Source organism: Protopterus annectens, chromosome 1.part1 (genome assembly GCF_019279795.1).
Source record: "Protopterus annectens isolate FY-2018-M chromosome 1.part1, PAN1.0, whole genome shotgun sequence".
Lineage (NCBI taxonomy): Eukaryota > Metazoa > Chordata > Ceratodontiformes > Protopteridae > Protopterus > Protopterus annectens.
Window position 1 is genome coordinate 1935741475 of NC_056726.1, and position 16295 is coordinate 1935757769.

Consider the following 16295-nt stretch of genomic DNA (forward strand, 5'->3'; position numbering starts at 1 on the left):
GATAGCATGAGCAAATTGCCCCTAGCACTATGTATACCACTGTGGGTTTCCCCTGAAAGAGGCTACTAGCCTAGTTGGAATAAACTTGGCAAACAAGAACAAATAAAAAAAAAGGAAAGGAAAAATGGTTCAAAATTTGAAACTGAACTTTTGAGATGAAATTATTGGATAAGTAGGATTCTTGCAGCAAGGGATGTAAATGGAAAGATATATATATATATATATATATATATATATATATATATATATATATATATATATATATATAGATCTTGCAGTAGATGGAAAAGGAAGGAATGGCTTCACTAAGGAGGAGATGTAAAGAGACAACTGAGTGAGAGTGGTAAAGAGTAAGAAAAACTGTAATATGACAGTAAGTTTGTTAATAATATAGGATCAGCATATGAGGATAACTCATCTGTGGTGCTATACCTTCTACGAGTTAAAGAGGGGAGGGGTGAAGGAGGATGACAAATGCTTGGGAAATAGAAAGTATGATGTATGGATTCTGCATATTTTCCAAGAGTGTGAGGAAACAAGGAAGGTGTATCAGAAAATAGTAGAGAAGTAGAAATAAATTATTGGAAGACAAATGACATGATGCTTTTTTATTTTGACTCATAAAGCTGGAGGAAAATATAATGAAAGGTGGCGATATTTAGGAGTGAGAAGAAAATCAATAATATTATTAACCCGCTGTTGAAATGTTACACAGTGCACATCTGGCAGGGAGTGGGAGTGAAAGAGGTCATGTCACAGAAGAAACCAGTGCAGTACTCAGAATAGGTCTGTGAAGGCATCAATAGCTCTCAGCCTTTCTATTTTCAAAATCAGAGCAGGGCCTACTAAAAGTCATAGTAGAAAGACCAAAATCCTGATACTTAATATCGCTTATGTGTAAATTTGTGGCACTGAAAGATGGGGGCATATTACATAATTCTACAAATATGGACGGGCACAAATGAAAAATTACAACTCTCATAGTGCTAATTAGAAGAACTGCATCCTTAAGGCCAGAGCCAGATCATGGTCAAACTGGCCGTAGGCAGAGTGATGGATCAGGATCCCCACCCATACATAACCCCTCAGCCATTCCTGAGTCTCATTGCTTGGCTATATCTCCCCAGTTACCATAAACAATGCTCAAATCTTTCAGTGTGCATAACATTTTATGCTTTACTTCTACAGTGAAGACAGACGAGTGGTCCTCCAGGCATTTCTGTAGTTAAATCCTACTGCACCTCTAAGCATCAAATATTACTTTATCATATTTGCATTAATAATACCAAGACCATGCTACATACAAGGTATCATTATATTTTATCTTGAAGCATACATGATGGCAAACATAACTGTATTGATATTTGACCACTGTCAATGAGTATTTGTTAAAACTGTAAGCTGATTAACTTCATTTTTTAAAGGCTCAAGCCACACCCACTGGGAGTTAAAGGTACACACTCAAAAGAGCTGTACTGCAGGGAATGAGTTCAAACTTTTATTTCAAATTTTATAGCACAAACACTGATAGACATTTGCTAAATAAAGGAATACAGTCTCACAATGAAAACAGACTTAGCATTAAAACCTCTCTACCCTTGAAACAGCATTGAAACCCACATTCAAAGAAAATGCATCTGGCCAGTGGCAGATAAAGTTTACCTTTGGACTGTTTTCAAGCCATAGGCTCCTAGCGCACATTTTTATGGCAATGCAAACATAAATGCATGTCTTCTTTGATCAGGGTTGCCAGACGTCCCTATTTGGGCGGGACTGTCCCGAGATCAGTAGCCTGATCCCGAGTCCCGCCCTGCCGGTTTAAATCCCGGCCAGCCTCCACTTTGTTTGTTTTTTTTGATTGACCCGTATACCTGGCATACGGGCCAATCAAAATTGCTAAACACGAGTTTGTGTTCGCATTAAAACACGAAGCTCCGTGTTTGCGATTTTGATTGGCCCATATGCCGTATACGGCCAATCAAAAGCGCTAAACACGGAGCTTCTCGTGTTTAATGCGGAACTGCAATGCATTAAACACGAGAAGCTCAGTGTTTATTGCAGGCAGAGTGAGCTCAGTTCTTTAATGCGGAACTATGTTCCCATTAAAGACCTTTTTTTTTTTTGGGTCTTCAGTTGCCGCCGAAGACCTTTTTTTTTTTTTGGTCTTCACTTCGTGAGAGACCTTCTTTTTTTTTTTTGTCCCTACCTGGGTTGCTGGAAATCTGGCAACCCTGTCTTTGATTGACATTCTTGAATGTATTAAATTATGTTCCTTGTATAATACAGTACCACTTGTTAGAGCATGTATTAAATTTGTAGTTTTCTACATTTTTCCTGTAAGCAATGAACCAAAAATGTATGAAAGAATAACGGCAAAACTGCCCAATTCAAAACATTTCATCAATAAAAGACTACTCAAACTTCTGCCATTACAATCTATCAATATCAGTCAATATGCACACTCTCTACACAAGTAAAAGTCATCTGAATAATCTCACAGTAAAGAGATCTGCAACTAATGAAAAGGATGCTGCTAGCAAACAACTTTATATTTCAATGTTTCATCTAGAAATTCAGTGCATTCTGTCCTTGAAGAATAAATTGCCTATGTACAGTACAGTATCAGCAATCCAGCTACATGCTGTTAGAGTATAACCCACAGACTTCTGCATCAAATGACAAGCATGCTACTTCATGAGCTACTAACAATGTTTTTAAATTCTTTAGCACAATAGTGATACCATTTGCTAAACAACAGTTGCGCATTGTAAACAGTCTTGGTATGAGCAGCAGTAAACCTCTCTTTCCCTGAAGCTCTCACTTCCTTATAAAATGCACTGGATACTCAACCATACCTCTCAAACTTGTAGCAAAAGAAATTTGGACAAAGCTAAAATTAATGGGGGTACAAAGGCCCAAAACTAGGGACAAATTTTAAATATTGCTTGGATAATCTTAGAAAGTTGCTAGAATAAAAGGTTTTGTGTTATCATGCATTTTCTGAAGGATATGAAGACTGACACTTAAATGGCTGTCATTATTTACTATATTCAGTCCTCACTAATTTGCCAGAAAAAAACACACGTTTTATGAGGAACATACCTAAAACACGTGGCAAAAATCTGGGCATTCTGTGAAAATCTGAACAATTGAAAGCTATACACTCAACTCCTTGAAACTCAATTTTTTAAACAACTTGGTGGTTGGATAGAGGACTTAGGCTCTTGTTTCCTGTAACTAAAGTACAGGGTTTGAGCCTCACTAAATTAATTAACTACTGGTTATCCCTAAATGGGGCATTTCTCACACACACACACACACACACACACACACACACACACACACACACACACACACACACACACACACACACACACAAACACACACCCACACACACTCACACACATAACCTTACTTGTAGAAGAATCACACACACACCCTTACTTGCTGAAGGAAGCAGCACAAGAAAGGAAGGAACAGAATGTTGATTTCTGTGTGTGGAAAGGAAGAACATGAGGTATGTGTGATGATGCACACAAACATGTAGATGTGTACAGCTGGTCCTTTTAAAGGAGAATGCCCAATGCCCTTAAAACAAAAAGGTATATTTTGTTTTTAAAAGCTGTGCCAGTCTCTCAGTAAGTAGACCCCCTACTAGCCAGCAGGGGACCCCTACCAGCCAGTTGGCCCTAGGTGACTGCCTTCATCATCTAGTGCTCTATCTGGATCTGCTTAAGGCACTGTGATATTTAATAGTTGAGTATGCAGCTCCATCATGCTGTTTCAGAAACAGATACATGTCTGAGGAAACAGCATTATCGACCGCAAGATAATGCAGAAGGTATGAAAAGCGCTGCAGTAGGAAGTCCATCCGCAGGTATGTGCTGACATGTCAAATGACACAGCAGTCTACAGGAAGTACCTATAGGGTGTCAACTTTACCAATGATGACAGTGGGACATACCCACAGCCATGCATACACCACAAATAGACATAGCACACAGCAAAGGCTAGGCCATGATACACGATGCCTTCGGCGTTTATGGATTGAGTGAGAGTACAGCAAGGAAAGATGATTGCCAGGCTGTTCAGGAAACACCTGCAGGGGCGTGCAAGACCGCCCGTAACATGAACATTGCATGGACAATGTTGGGATTTGCAACATAACCCATTTGTATGTGTAAGCTATGCAAATGATGTAATTATAGGGTTGCCACCTTTCCAAATGGCCAAAGTGGGACATTTGTGCTACAAACATCAGATTTTGCAGAGCAAAACATACCCACAGCCAGTACAAAGGACAGAACTTCAGTTGTTTGCCTGAATAAAAGTTTATTCTTGTAGCATTTTTGTTCCTTATTCTGTTTTGTATAACATGTAGGTGTTTCAGATACAGAATAACTGTTTTATGCAACTATTACATACAATATAGAAAATACTTTTGTCCTAAAATCCCCAGGACATTTGCCATTTTCTCACAATATTTTGCAGGACACAACTGCCCAAAGAGGGACTGTCCCTCGCAAAGTGGGACAGGTGGTAGCCCTATGTAACTACGCGATACATGAAACAGTAAGCTGTCCGTGCAAGAGCAGAGTTATGTGCAGAAATGTACCCGGATGTTATGCGACTAACATTTTGCATGTTGCTAAACAGAGCAATGACAGCTGCAAATACAGTATGAATACAGTCGAAGAAGCATGCCAATGTCCAAGTCCAAGGCCAGTGGCGGCTTTGTCCATTGGATATCAATGAACCAGTAGTTGTCCTCCCCCGATCCCTGGTGTGGAAGCGTAGCGCAGCGCCACGAGAACGCGTTGCGCTTCAACACAAGACATATGGATAATATACATGCATAATGTAGGTTTAGTTAGATGTTAGTACTCCATGCAGATGAATGGCAAGCCGGAGACAGCATGGCTACTGCGTACTGGTACCTATTTGTGGAAGCACTCTGTCAGAGATGTAACAAAGCATTTGTAGGCAATGTGAGGCAAGTGAGGCTGAGGATAGTGAATCACAACATGTCATGCCATATGGGCCAAGCCTCTACAGTGTAGTGTAGGTTAAGGGGACTATTAGAGTAGAAAATAGGTGACAACAGGAGTGTGTATGTACAAAACACTGTAACCTCACTGGAGCAGTGTCACATGTGTGCTGTCAGTACTCAGTGGAAGAGGCGTGTCATGAACTATCCCAGGGAACATCAGGAGACTGACGTCGTATGCCGTGGATACCACTGATGTGACATGCAAACCTGCCCACAGTGTGTCTGCGCCCGTCCACGCCAGTAAGCCCGAGTAAGTATGTGTGCGCGCGTGTTAGCCCGTGTGTGCGTGTGGAAGAACGAGTAAGCTAGTGTACGAATGGTGAAGCCCGTGTAATGTCGTGTATGCATTTGTAAGCAGGTATACATGTGTGCTACACACATCACACACGTACTGCACACACAGACACACATACTGCCAATACTACACACATCAGTGAAATGGCACATGGATGGAGACTACATCATCAGAGGTAACAGTGCTGTAAACTATGCTACAGTGATGGTCATAGCTGCAATGCATCATGCCTGCTGAAGTACACCTGGAAGTAACACACTGTGTGTTAACAGCATGCTAACTTCAATACAGTGGAATAAAGCCACTGTGTGCAGCAGCACCAGGTTAGTCAGATCCTGCATCAATGTTACACATCACAGGTGGTGGCACAGGTGACATCATATGCACAGGGTATGGTGTTAACATGTCCAGAGCTGTCATAGAGCCATCCAATGTACACGTAGGTGTGTGTGTGTGAGGGACAATGGTTATTGCATGGCCCAATGGTGGTGCAATGGGTGTGTGTATGTGATAGCCGTAGCTGTTTGTGGTAAGTGTGTGTCTGCATATACACAGGTACAGCATGTGTCAGCCATATACAGGAGGTTGTGGGACAGTCACAGACCGTACCTGCCAGGCTGTAGAGATCCCCATTACTGGCCATGGACACCCCTCCAAGCATCCAACACAACCCAGTCCTGCACCTGTCAATGTCTACACATGCAGTCCTGGGATCTGTACCACAACCTGTGGATAAACGTGTGTCTGTAATGTTAACCTGGGGTGCATAGACTTGACAGTTACTACAGATGGATATGAGCCATACTCGCACTCCAGTGGAATAACCACCTCTGACAGTTTCAGAGATCTGCATACGACCACTCAAAGGTGCTGCACTAACATTGTTTCCAATGCCCGTGTAATACCCAACAACACAATAACCGGTCACTACACATGTATAACCCATGATCACTACAGCACACAGTATGTGCACTATCACAGAGTCATAGCAGATGTACATACATCCAAGGTGTTCACGTACAGACAATGCAGCACAGTCAAGAGTGATAATCCCAACATACATATCTATATACAATATATATATATATATATATATATATATATATATATATATATATATATATATATATATATATATATATATATACATACATATCTCTCTCTCTCTATATATATATATATATATACATATAGATATATATATATATATATATATATATATATATATATATATATATATATATATATACACACACACACACACACACACACACACACACACACACACACACACACACACACACACACACACACACACACACATGGCAGGGTTGGGAGCAGAACATAAATGTAAGCACAACAGCAGCATCAAAGGCAAAGACGCCGCATGGATGTTATGGAGAGTGAATACTGTCAAAGCAATATACTGTTGTCATGCAGCTGGAAACACACACACACACACACACACACACACACACACACACACACACACACACACTTGGCAGGGCTGGGAGTCGAACATACACCTAACTACCCTAACACACTACAGCATGACGCATTTACAGAATGCACTACCGAGATTACTGAACACAGCACTCCCAGAGGCATACTTCTAGGTGGGTGACATCATCCGCAAAGGCAAAGACGTCGGTAGCAAACTGCTGTGGTGTGCAGCATCTAAAAGCAAGACTGAGTCCCCAGGTGGATGGGAACATGCGTGCAAACACACACACACACACACACACACACACACACACACACACACATATACTTGGCAGGCCTGGGAGTCGAACATACACCAAACTACATTAACACACTACAGCATGACGCATTTACAGAACGCGCTACCGAGATTACTGAACACAGCACTCCCAGAGGCATACTTCTAGGTGGGTGACATCATCTGCAAAGGCAAAGACGTCGGTAGCAAACTGCTGTGGTGTGTGGCATCTAAAAGCAAGACTGAGTCCCCAGGTGGATGGGGGCATGCACGCAAACACACACACACACACACACACACACACACTTGGCAGGGCTGGGAGTCGAACATACACCTAACTACCCTAACACACTACAGCATGATGCATTTACAGAACGCGCTACCGAGATTACTTAACACAGCACTCCCAGAGGCATATTTTTAGGTGGGTGACATCATCCGCAAAGGCAAGGACACCGATAGGTAATGTATAGAGAGTGAGCAGTCTGAAAGCATATTACTGTCCCAAGGTAGACGTAGACAAACACATGGCAGTGGTGTGATCGGGGCAACCAAATATCTACGGAGCACTACAACAACACTACATAGATACAGGATGCGCCACAGACAGTACACCCTTCAAGACAGCAACCAGTGTGTTCAATGTAGGCATCCATCGTGACATTGAAAATGGACACCTGTTGCCTGGATGACCACCATCGCTATACAGGATGTCAATGGCCATGCCCACATGCTTAGTATCACACGTCTGTTTGGAAAGTACTGTGTGTCCATCTACACAACGGCGTACTGGGCATGCTCACACACTTAGCAGTTGCAAAGGGCCGTCTTGCATGCATGCACATGGATTCTAAACACGGAAGGGCACAGTTTGGAATGTACTGTGTGTCCATCTACACAACGGCATACTGGGCATGCTCACACACTTAGCAGTTGCAAAGGGCTGTCTTGCATGCACACAGATTCTAAACATGGAAGGGCGCAGTTTGGAATGTACTGTGTGTCCATCTACACAACGGCATACTGGGCATGCTCACACACTTAGCAGTTGCAAAGGGCTGTCTTGCATGCACACGGATTCTAAACACAGAAGGGCACAGTATGGTATTACTGTCCCCATGTACATGAAGGCCACTCGCATGTATTGACCAGTACACACTCAGGAGCTATCACAGATGTCTCAGGTGCATATCACAGAGGTACACACCACAATCTACAATGTAGCCCTCCGACATCACCATGTCATTGGACCAGCAATATACAGCCATACATTAACACAACACCATGTGACTCATGACCAGTGCACTGTACATAGGTCTACAGCAACTGTGCAGAATACACATGTACCAACAGGGTTCCATCATGTGTTATGCATTGCAATGATACCACTGTACATAACCAGGTCAGCTCTACACATGCCAGGGGCCCTGGGACTTACACAGCTGTGACGGATGACTGTCGCTGTACACCAACGAACACACATGTAAGGCTATGTCATACATGTAATTGCAGTGGATATGTGCATGGACCATACACACAGCACATATGTACATAGCATAGCTTTTGCTGTCCTCCATGCAGACAAGTGGCTACAGCAATCATAGGCATGCAAATGGAAGGTGTGTCCATGGCTGTTGAATGCTAACAGTACATGAGGCAGCAATGTTGACCGAGGACACATTCCCTCTGTACTAGTTACCCATGACACCCATCATATCATACAACAGTCCATGTGTTATGTATGTCAACACACATGTCCACCAATTGCAATGCATACAAACATGGCTACATGACAGGCATGTAGGACCAACACACATGTACAATCTGTAGTGTGCATGCAGCTACCATGCATGTGCAGTAGCTGATGTAAGTAACTAATCTGTGCCTAACTACAACATGCAGTTGCAATGCAGCCCCATCATTGACACCTGTATATGGTGACATACTGACAATACAGTAGGATGTACAGCAGGTATGGATGGATGTGTGTACATAAAGTGGTGATCCACCTGTGTAGATGGATGTTTGCCGGGGATGGCTCACAGGTGTGTCACACGCCATCCTACCATTACATGTGCAAACAGTACGCTATGTTACCGGTACTGGATGGTGGAGACATAAAACCTACACAGCGGTCAGGTGTCACTGACAGTACGTCACTTGACACCTGTAACACTTACATCCTCCCGTGTGCATATAGCAGCACAATTGCTGAAGGTAGCATTGGTACACATAATGTGGCCAATACTGCTGCATGTCTGTCAGACGTATAATCATATAGCAGGTGTATCATTCACAGTACTGCCATGTGTGTTTGCTTGTGTGACCATATATGCCACATATGGTGGGGAATACATCCCAATTGTTACACACCCCTGTACACTGTTGAAGAGATCTGTACATACTGCAGTGTGGAAAGCATGACGTAGGCAGGTGTGGTGTGTGTATCACACACATCAGCTATCCATATGTGTATGACATTTGTGGTCTCCACAGTGTCTGTGTGTATGTAGGTATGTATGGCTGTCTGGTGCATGGAGTGAGGGTGTATGCTACCATACAGAATACACAGGATCCCTAATCCCTCATGGTGATGCAGTCCACTACCCTGTTGATGCCATTGGTCTCAGCCGCACTGGCTACCTGTACATGTTCTTTCTCTGTGTCGCGTCATGTGGGTTCACAGTACTGTGACGGTGATGACCACATAGGCAAGGGTCCTCACCTCAACACTATGGGGAGTGCATTATAGTGTTGTTGACCCCGTGAGTGTGAGCATGTTCCTGTAATGTGACAGGATATTACTGCTACACAGTGAGGCCTCATGCTATCAAGTGGCCTCTAACATTATCATTGGCCAGACCGCTGTGTACAACCCCTGCACCATGTCAACATACCTGTGATGTGACCTGGTATGGATGTCACGTCTCTAGCCACTGTAGCCTATGAAACTGCCCACATGCTTCTGGATCAGTATATGTGTGGACATCTGTGTTATGTTAGACTTTCCAACAGTCAAATAGCATGCTAATATTGCCATATGTGCCTGTGAGTACTCCACAGTTACACATGGGAGACTGCAAACAGTGCTACCTGTAGGCACATGCAAGTAGACCATAAGGAGGGAACCAGGGCATCATTACCAACATGCTCTTACTGTTGTTACCGAGACACATACTGTGAACATATAACAATGCATGCTAAACGTGTACTACATGGTATGTCTGGTGCGTGTCAACAGTACACAACTAATGTAATATACATGTCTCTAACTATTCACACACAACTAATGTAATATACACTTCTCTCACTATTCTTACACAACTAATGTAATATACACTTCTCACTATTCTGTTCACCCTGTGCATCAGACCATTTGAGCATGTCCCTGCACCAATGGTATGGATGACAGGGATGCAGCACAGGCTTCATCATATGCACAGGGTGATAATGTTTGCCAGGGGCATAGGTTGCACCAATGGATGACATCTTGTGTGTGGGTAAGGACCAGTGATATGATTGGACATGTCTGTTCAGTATGCATGTGGGTGTTGTGGTGCCCTACAGTTGTCTTTGCTGTGTGCGTGTATGTGTGCACACAGTTCTGCCTTTTGTGAGGCCTACACGGGGTATTATTGACAGCTCCAGATTGTACAGGCCAGGTTGTACAGCTCACTGTGTCCGGCCACGGCCACATGACCTGTGCCTGCCAGGGGTTGCACTGGCACTACCAGGCAGAGGTACAGCTTGGCTACTGTCTGATGACACATGTCCACTGGAACCGTGTACCTGTTGGGAATGTCCAGGGCCACGTCCACATGGCCTGCTGTGTCCTGGTGTGGACAGCGCAGCACTAGCTGCACTGCTACTGCTACCAGCACTATGGGAACGGGCATGTGAGGTGGTACGCTCACGTTGACCTGCACTAGGTGGTGTAGCTGGCCTACGTCCACGTGCCCTAAGCCTCACTCCTACCAGATGTTCCAGCACAGACAGCTCACGCTCGTGGATTGCAATCCCACAGTCAAGGATTTCGACCATGTCACCCAATTGCCTGTCCAGAACATCAGCAATCTGCTGTTGAGCATTTGCCAATGCCTGGATATTGTCATTTAGGCTACAGATAGCAGCCCTCTGCAGCCTCTGCCTTCTCTCTTCTGCCATTCAGCACATGCCTGTGCCGCCATTACAGTCTGGAACATGCGTCTGGTGATACCAGCTGCTGCGCTCTGTCCTGCAGGTGCATGTCTGCCAGAAGTCCTCCTATGAGCAGCACCGGCCACATGCCTGTGTGGCACATCTGCAGTCATTACACTGACACCATGGTGTGTAGACACACCTTCTGTAGCCACCACACATTCCTGTTCCACGCTAACAGATGCTGACTGTCCTTCCTCTATGGCCACTGGTGATGCGGTATGTGTTGGCAGCAGAACTGTGTGTGGGGAAGAGGGGGACATAGCTGGGATGGCAACCATTGGCACAGATTCAGCCCCTGACGACCCTGCCTGTACCTCATGCATATGTTCATCACTGCTAGTATCTGTGGGGACACTAACATCAGATGGACCGCAGGAGGGTAACACACCTACATCACCTGTGAATACAAAGAAAGACTCTAAATTACAATAGATACACAGACACACACACACACACACACACACACACACACACACACACACACACACACACACACACACACACACACACACACACACACACACACACACAGACACACACACAGACACACACACACAGACACACCATGCATGTGATTTGACAGATTGCATGCAGCTCAGACATTAATAGTGTTAGTAAGCATACCTCCCTCGGGTGTACACTACAGCAAGCAGGTGTCATATCAGTAGCCATGCAGTTCACACAATCATGGTAGAATGCAGGCATCCCCGTGATACACCACGTGGACCAGAACAGGATAACAGTACACATGGCTGACGTGACCTTGACATGTAATCTGCTGACGTGTGCATTAACATGCATACATGTCTGACACAATGGTGTCCTGACACATGTACAGCATCGTAATGGGCATCACATTGAGGTGTTGTCTGTATGCCCTACAGATATAATCATGTTTAGCAAATGTGCATGAGCATGGAAGGGTAGTGAGTCATCTACATTGCTATACAGTGTGAAGTACAGACACTGTGCCATTGCATGGCATCAAGAGGCATCTATATTGCTGTACAATGCATAATATGTACACATTGCATAGCCATAACTGCATGCATACCCATGACATAACTGTGGATTGTGACCCACGATGCTGAGGTGTATACACACCAAACCATGCTGTGTCAAGTGACAGGTCAGTGGTGGACCTACAGATGACACCCCTGCACAACAACTACAGGGACTTAGCTGCCTGGCAACCATGTCCACACATAGTGGACATGTCAATTCACCATTTCCCACATGACATTGATGTACCACACACATGAGGTGCACAGCTAACGGTGATGTCCTACAGCAGCAAGGGAAATGTACAGTATCTGTGGCCTGATGTGGTGTCAATGTCTGTGGAAGCTGTACAGGTGACTACTGTCATGCTATGACACAGTCGTGATGTTCAACAGATCTTATATGGTAGATGTCAGTGACACCTCCACTAGCTGTATACAGGCTTTTAGGATGTCCAGTGTACCACATCAACTGTATAATCAATCAACTAAGGCTATAATTTGACCATTTGTGGACAATGTGCAACAGGGTGTGTACACATCACATCTACTGTGTGGCTACGTGTCTCTGGCCATCCCCCATGGCCATGTGTGCACATGTGTTGACCAAATGTGCATGATGGCCATCTCACATGTCTGTGTTGTCCCATATAACATACACCCATAGATGTCAGATATGTCACCATCCACAGGGCTATGCAGACAACGGGTTGTATGTTTGGTATGTGGGGTATGGGTCATGGGATAGTGTGACAATATTGCAGCCAGAACACTACGTGTTTGGGACATGTCAGATGGCACATCACAATGTGTGCACCCAATGCAGGGGCATATAACACAATGGTGACACCTGTGGGCTGCCATATCACAGCTCACTGTGTGGTACTGTTTGCGTACCACACATGTTGTTCCACTGCATACTACATATGCCTCCATTGTAGAACACCTCCACTGCTGTATGCACAGCTGACCACACATGTAGCAATGGCAACTACTGTGGTTTCAAGTCGGTGTATCATTTCGTTTGTATATATTGCACATGGGTGGCCTGTGTGAATGATGGGTGATGCGACCTGTATATCGTGACTGGAACAAACATCAAGTGTGCAACTGTTAACTGGCCACATGGCAAATAGATCTATGCTTTAACATGCCTGATACTGATGACAGTCTCACCTGCAACGGAATCATGTCTGTGCGGCACACCAGAGGTACCTGTATAGGGGTGACACAGCAGTATGAACATTATCCCTGACTGTCTGACAGCCACAGGGTGCACTGTGCATGTTAACACATTTGCCTGTATAATAGCATATAGTATGCACATGTGTGCATACACAGGGTAGCATACTGTAGTATGCAGCATGTGTGTCCACATACCTTGCATATGTTGTTACTTTACATAATGCACAGTGACACATGCAACTAAATGGGATATAATAGCCATATGTGCAGTACTGACTTACCAGGCAACTCCAGGCTCATTGGTTGGGAGACACCCACCTCCATGATGGCAGCTAGTGTGTGTGGATGCTGTTCTGAGAGTGTCCCCAGACTGGCCAGTAGCTCCTCGGTGTGTGTGAGTGGGGGCTGGGTTGGTGGCCCACCACCTGTTCCACCTTGTTCCCTGGCGATTGCAGTGGCACGCTGTTTTGCATGTCATATCAAGTCCATGCAGTGTCTGCGCACCTGCTGGTAGGTGCGGTTATGGCCACCCACATCGTTCACCCTCCTGCATAGATCCTGCCACAGGACGTCCCGCTGCTGGGCATGCTGTGGCACATGGCTGAACAACACCTTGTAGTTCTCATGGAGGTAAGGGATGAGGACATCATCCTCCTGGCAGCTGTACGCTGGAAGGCGTGTACGAGGCATTATCTGTAAGACATAATGATGGTGACAGGTCACAGTTTCAGAGATGTACAGAGATACTGCTGCACATACATTTCTATGACATCTAGTACATCTGCACAGTAATCTTTGCAAATCATCATGACACTGACATGTAACACCCATTATGCATTGGATATCATCACCATATATGTGTGTCACCTCATTACAGTGTTCATACTCCATGTGAATGCTGTCTTGATGTGGGCATGTCTATTTGCCTGCACTGGTGTTCTTACCTATCTGCACATGCCTGGATGTGTCCATGGTACTGCTGTTGACCTTGATGCTGTGTATATGTCACATATCAACACAGACACAGCCTTAATGGACTTGAGCAGTGACAATGCACACATACGCATGGACAACTGTACATGTATGTGTTTTGCCATATACATCTACACAGCACTGTACAGCTGTTCAACATCCTGCCACGGATCACCTGTGTTGCACATGTGATGGACATGGGACAATGGCTAGTCGGACGTCATTCGCAGGGATGGTTATCAACCATAGCATGCACGGGCAAGGTTTCCCAGCTGTAACAGACAGCCAGTATGCCACCGAGAGGTGCATCAGTGCCGCATTACTGATCCGGACATTTGATACTACATCTACCATGCAGCCATCACAACATGTATGACTGGGATGACATGTGCAGCTTTGATGGACAGGGTTGCATGGTTTGGCGGGAGTATGTCACATGTATGGCACAGGGATCTGTTCAGCATGTGGCGATCCTAGTATTAGGACGGTGGCTGTCCATCACGTATGTCTTACAGATCAGGATACAGACCTGTAGCATGTCCATCATCATGGTGTAGCAAATGTCTTTATGCAAAGTAGACAGCATGCTGCGTATTGGAGGTGAGGATTGTGAAGGTTGATATCGCCCATACACGCATGGCCATTACCACTTAAAGGTGATATGTGATCCAATATTGGTCACCCCAGTGCTGTATATGCCTGTCCAATGATCTACATGCTCATGGATGGCACCCTGTCATGACATGGGTACCTCATATGACTACCCAAGGGGCCTGGAGACATCACCAAGGCAGGGAGGTGTACTGCACAGCACCATCCCTTACACAGTGTCCATAATGTTGACCACAGCCTAGGTGGTAGTTAATGGGTACGGGGATGTTCACCTAGCGGTGACAATGCTGATATCATCCATCAAAATGTGCACATATGTCACACAGCTCACCCACACAGCCCATTCTGTATGTTGTTCACAACACTGACACAGCTATTCCTCATAGGTCATGGCCATTCACATCCTTACATACACAGATGCCTAACATTTGTCTGTGTGGTATGGGCTACAATGAGGGTGGAGTACAACACATTACCCTGTTCTACTGTAGTTGGCACTGGTGTGATATGCACATGTCACTCTGGCACCTTTTGTAGTTGTGAGTCTGTCAACAGGCACTGGTAGAACACTCCTGTGACATACAAAGGTATTTGTAATCAAACATCCGTACTGTCTTGTACATCTGTACTGCTAACATCTACAGTGATAATTGTTCATGGACATGCACACCATACTCAGCAGGTGCCACCCATTATGACTGTCATCACCACTTGTGGGTTGATATTATCCAACACCCTATCTGTATTGTATGGTCATGCTAGGCACTTGTTCAGAACTTGAGCATGTCATGAGCTACTGATTGATACAGCACCCATTCACACCATTTCCCACAGGTACACTGGCTGTCCTAAATTTTCCAGCTTGCTTATGGTACAACAGCTGTTGTACACACGTAACGCACATATCCTGTGAGACATGGCTGTATATACAGGCATGTCCGACTGTCACGTACCAGTGCTATTGCCTTTCTATATGATGGATATGTCATACATGTGGCAATAGAGCAATTGTCTCATGTACACATTTAATGCTCACCTCCCAACATACGACACTACAGCCTGTAGGGGATGCACTTATGCAGCCCTGCTGGGGGTAATGCCGTCCCCAACCCTGGCTGCAACTGACAGTCATGTGGGGATGTGTAACATTCACAACACACCCCACTCATCACATAGTCTCACATGATCTCCACCACAGGCCACACATACGAGGACAACTTGTGCAGTACCTCTCCATACTCTGTGTAGGCACCAGAGGCA